Genomic DNA, 6,000 nt, shown 5'->3' with positions numbered 1-6,000 from the left:
GCTAATGTATCATTCATTAACCATCAGCCACTATAAAAAACATAATCTATCTCACAAAGTGGACATTATTATCGCATTAAATCATTTCACAATATACCTGAACGGTTCCACATGAGGGGCCTGGCCTGACTGAGCTCAAATGCCTCAGGGGCAAACTCTTCAGCAGTAATGAGATATGAGGTCTGTCTGTGATGAATATGATATTACTCGTGTCAGTGGCTGTGGACTGCACCCTGAATATTTCTTCCTACAGGTTTTTCTTCTCCCCCACCCCCATCACAAAGGAACTCAGGCAAAGCACTATTAACCCAGTAAATGAAGCTCTAAAGATCACAGAGTGTGTCCATTAGTAGACAAGATTGTGACTAATCCAATTTTTCTTGCAGAGAGAAATCCTTATGCTTCTGCAACATCTGGAGACGTCAGGACCTGCATTACAGATTTTTTGTATTTTCCCCCTCCCACTTCCTCCTTCATGTAAAAACAATTATTACCCCATTTATTTACCCCCTTTTACTCCACAATGGCCTCTTTGAAGGTGATTAAAATAATATCCTCATCTGATTGAAGAAATGGAAAGGATAAGGACTGGAGAAGGAAAAAGGGAGGTAAGAAATAATACTTAACTTCACATATTTACAAGAATACTTATTGAAGATGTTCAGTTCTCTGCAGGGAAAGAGCTGTAGTCAACAAAAATGTGTGGAAATGGGTCTAGCTCCATTTGTTAACAATCACATATAAAGTCATACTGTCTACTGTAGGCATGGCAGGTTAGGTAGTAATAATAATAAATAATAAGAAGGAATTATAATACTACAATATACAAATAAACAAACAAATAAATAAAGCATACATCTTCTCTCTGTTATTTATTTTAGGGGTTCTGGTTTGGATGACAGACATGACATATCAGGAATTTATAGAGCCTGCTTTTGTGATCTGTCAATAGCCAACAATAGTGTTTCAGCCTAAAGCTGATTGCCAATTATAGACATGAGCAACACCGCTGGAGGAACCCACTAAAGCAAACGGAGCTTCTGAAACTCTGTGCATTAGAACAAATGATTATTCTTAGTCTGAGTTCTTGTATAAAACCAAATTTTATTTTCTCCCTTTTTGGGGGTGTAGAAGAGGCTAAACACTGGGGACCCTAAACACTGCCGTGGGGTTTGGCGGGGGCAGAGCAAAAGAGGTCACACTGGGCCTCTGCACCGCCTCTGCACCATGGAGCTATTGTCTAATACAGCTGTCTCTGCCATGTTGCATAGTGTGAGGGAGCAAGAGCGTGGCCCATCAGTGAATTTTTGTCTCTGGCTTTGTCACCCAGCATGAAGGTGTTGAAACAATGATAAATGTTACTACAGCTCATGAACTATAGTAGTGCTTTATGCTCATACCAGTCTGGATATTCCCTATGAAAGTCCCACTTAAACCAGCTTTGTAGAGAGTATGAAAGTTTGGCCCATATTTAGAAACTCTGCTGAGCCTGTCACAACCTCCTAATTGCCATAATATCTGGGTAACTGTTGACTGTGAGTGGACATTAAACAAACAGAAGCTAAATTAATCTTTTTTAACTTCAAAAAGTGGTTTGGTTTTAAGTTTGAAATAAAGACATGGGATTTGCTCATTCCTAATTCCTGAGGCCCAGGTCCTTAACAGTATTGAAGCACCTTCCATCATTTGGAAGCTTGGGGCCTAAGTACCATAGAGGATGTGAGCCTGAATGAAGACAATATAAGTTTAAAGAAAGATGACTGGACTACTGTATCTCTAGTGAACCAAGTTTAGGCAACATTGCTAATGTCTCATGATACAAAATGTTCAACCAGAGGAAGGATATACTGGACATAACAAACAAAAGCCTTCTCCTGTAAATAAAAAAGAATCAAATAAGTTTGTGTAAGTTTCTGGTGACCATTCAAACCCTCACATGCATATTAGGCAGGAATTAGAATTTGATGCTACAGCATTGGTGTCAGTGGGAACTCAATTGTAATAGGTACTGTACAGATATCGAATAAAAAGGGCTATGTCCCAAAGAACTTACAATTTAAGTTTAAGGCCAGATGTGATAATGGAACAAAACACAGAGAAAGGAGAGTAAAAATAAACAAGGTGACAACAGTAGAGAGTATTACACACAGTACACATAGTATTACACACAGTATTGGTCCCAGCACATCAATAGCCTGGCGATTGTCAAGACTTTTGAGTAGGCATGACCTCAAAAGAAATTGTAAAGAGAACTTTGAAAGAGAATAATTAGGTAGCTCTGCAGACATTTTCAGGGAGTATATAAAATAAATATTGGAGGTTCTAGTCCAAGCTCAGCGGAGGAATAGCACACAAATAGTAATATTTTCCACTCAAAAGGTTTAACATTGGCTAAAATTGTATGCATATTGTCCTTATGCCTTTTTCAGGAGAAAAAAGTGGTGTATGAACTGAAATATTTATCTAGAGAATTTAGGGCTTGATTTGTTTTTTGAAAAGATGCACAAGGTCACTTTAGAAAAAAACAAATGCCTTGTCTGCGTTAACACACGTTTACTGCAGTTGTGCACGCAAATGAGGCACAGTTATAGACTCAGAGCCAGATTCAGTGGTCCTTACTGAGAATGGGTATCAATATACAGGCCCCTAGTGACATAACAGCAGATCTCTGCAAACCCTTTTGTATGTACAAATTCCTAAATTGCATATTTTATTACTGTGGCAATCAGCCATAAAAAGATAGCTCAATTGTACAAGCATTTTATGCAGGCATCTTGGCTTTAAAAAAAATCATGCAAAATCTTTCTGCTCCAGTTCAAGTGTTCTTTGGGGGAGGGGAGGCATTTGGCTGATGTACAAAGAATGTGATTAATTGTATTCTTTTATTCAGTCTGGAAAAAGTTTCTAGTGGGGTCATTCTCTGGTAGATATGAGGTGTGACGTTCAGCATTATTCATATTTAAATAATGCTGGGGTCTGATTCTGCTACTTATGTTGAGTGGTACATTATTCTTTGTGAATAGTTTCATTGGAGTCAACTAGACTTTATTTGTAGGATAAGTAATAAGTCTCAACCTGAGCTGAGTTGTAAGGTGCTTACCCAATGAGAGTAGGAATGTCTGACACTCAGATAATAATAATAGATGTAAGAGCTCAACATTTGCTAATGCTACTGAATGTGTAAATATAACAAGTAAGATAAAACAATGTAAACAGAATTAGAAGGATTTAATCTCTTAGGTGCCTGGGCCATTAAACAGAAGATGTAGGTTAATGTAGGGAAAAGGAGAAAAAGAAGAAAGTCAGGGAAGCAATGAACCAAGTTGGAGAATGTATATTAAATGGAACAGTCATGCGAGATAGTGACAAAGAAAAGGATTTAGGACACCTTGTAGAAAAATCCTTGAAGCCATTAGTCCAATGGCTGTACCAAAGCTTGGCAAACATGATGGTCTCTTTTATCAACTAGAGTCAGGAAGAATACCAAAGGCTATCTCTAGACTACAGGGTTTATTTTTCAAAAAAAGTGTTTGCAGGATTGGACTTTTAAAGAGGACCTTGCCTCATGTCTGTAGTTCCTATGGTTTTAAGTCATGAATCAAATTCAATTGGTTGATATATTATACACTGAGGGTACGGCTACACTTTGGGGTTTTTTTTTGTGCTCGTATTTGCATATCTCCTTCTGATTTTTTTTCTGGAAGAGGAAAAGATGTTGGAAAAAACCCCTCTTTTGGAAGCCCCCTTATTCCTCGTAGAACAAGGTATATGGGTGCTTCCGAAAGAGGTTTTTTTTCCAACATTTGGCCCTGTGTAGATGGGCCAAATATCGGAAAAGCCTCTTCCAGAAAAAGAATCGGAAGGAGATATGCAAATGTGAGCGCAATTGGCACACCTTCTTCTGAACCTTCTCCCCCTCCCACAGTATAGCCATACCCTGAGATAAAATACAGTGTAAGGCAGTGAAAGGAAATACACTTATTTTTGTCCTACTAGAAGTAACAATTTAATACTTTTTAATTAAAACTTTATGTCTGCCTACAGATGCTATTTATTCCACTTATTATTTAGTTTTCTTTTAGTAAATTGCAATAAATAAAAAAATCTGTTTTCCTTCCAAGAACCTGATTTTGGTCTAGGATATTGTTACCTAATCATAGAATCATAAAATACTAGAACTGGAAGGGACCTTGAGAGGTCATCAAGTAAGTACTGCCAGGCTCCACAACAGAATTTTTGACCTCAAGGAAGACAAAATCAAAACTGGTGAGTCACAGGGATAAGGGGTGAAACCCACGCTCCACTGAAATAAGCTCCCACTGACTTGAATGGAGCAAGGATTTCACTCAAAGTATTTGCATTGTGGAAATGGTGGTATGGAAATCCAAATAATGGTGCGAGAAGATAGTCAAGGGCTTCTTTTGGGCATTGGGGTTACACAGCTGCCTGATAGGTATGGACACAATATGGATATGGAAGAGATCAAGAACCAATGAGGTACAGTGCCATGATCATTATATCTATGATGCAGTTATAGAATGATTCTTGTATAAACTCTTTATCACTATGCGTATATTGCAACATGTGCCCCTTAATGATATGTTGGTGATGGATCATCAAAAAGATTGTTTATATAGCTGTTTAGCTATATTACTCTGAAAGCATGCTATTTTTTCTACTATTATTGCTTGTTACTCACAATTAATCAATATTAGCATATTATAGAACACATTGGATACATTCAAAGGAATTAAAACGTGTCATTTGGTAAATTTGAGGAAAGTTCTTACAGCTTAATTGAAAGTTTATTCTGAAGCCTAATGATTGCACTTCGTTTTACAATTCTTTCCTTGGTGATCAATTTAGCAGAAAAATTCATCAACCCTAGGGCTGTGTCTAGACTGGCCAGTTTTTCCGGAAAATCAGCCGCTTTTCCGGAAAAACTTGCCAGCTGTCTACACTGGCAGCTTGAATTTCCGCAAAAGCACTGACTTCCTACTGTAAGAAATCAGTGCTTTTTGCGGAAATACTATGCTGCTCCCGTTCGGACAAAAGTCCCTTTTGCACAAAAGGGCCAGTGTAGACAGCTGAGATTTGTTTTGCGCAAAAAAGCCCCGATCTCAAAAATGGCAATCAGGGCTTTTTTTGCGGAAAAGGGCGTCTAGATTGGCCAGGGATGCCTTTCCGCAAAAAGTGCTTTTGCAGAAAAGCATCCGTGCCAATCTAGATGCTCTTTTCCGAAAATGCTTTTAACGGAAAACTTTTCCGTTAAAAGCATTTCCGGAAAATCATGCCAGTCTAGACGTAGCCTAGGATTGTGAATGGAATATGAAGAATAAATTAATTTTTAATCCCCAATTTGACTCCTGTTTGTAACTAACTTATATTAGAGAAACAGTGCTTCACTATTTTTTAAAAAATCTTTCCATTCTTTGAAGGAAGTTTTTCCTGTGGAACTCATTGCCAGAGGATGTTGTGGAGACTAGGACTTTAACAGGGTTCAAAAAAGAGCTAGCTAGATTCATGGAGATAGGAATGGTGTCCCTAGCCTCTGTCTGGAAATGGATGACAGGAGAGGGATCACGTGATGATTACCTGTTGTGTTCCCTCACTCTGGGGCATCTGGTATTGGCCACTATCAGCAGACAGGATACTGGGTTAGATGGACCTTTGGTCTGATTCAGTATGGTCGTTCTCATATAACCTAATTTACTTTGAAGTGCAGTTTTCACAGTCAGTCTGAGCTGAGCTACAGAGAAATTAATTAAACTATATTATAAGTCAAGGTAAGCTTTTTTTAGAATTGTCCTCATGCATCTTTAATGCAGGCTATACTGATGACAAACACAGCCAATGGAATACAAGACAGAAGCATTATAGAATAGCTCCCATTGGCTTTGATTTGAGCTGCTGTGAAAACTAGATAATTTACTTGGGTGCCTAAGCACAAAGAAAGGTGCCCAATTTTTTATATCTACACCAAAATTGTGCATATGACCC

The sequence above is a fragment of the Pelodiscus sinensis genome, chromosome 2 (assembly GCF_049634645.1).
Source record: "Pelodiscus sinensis isolate JC-2024 chromosome 2, ASM4963464v1, whole genome shotgun sequence".
Taxonomy (NCBI): Eukaryota; Metazoa; Chordata; order Testudines; family Trionychidae; genus Pelodiscus; species Pelodiscus sinensis.
The sequence above is the reverse complement of the archived record's forward strand: the minus strand, read 5'-3'. Positions refer to the sequence as shown.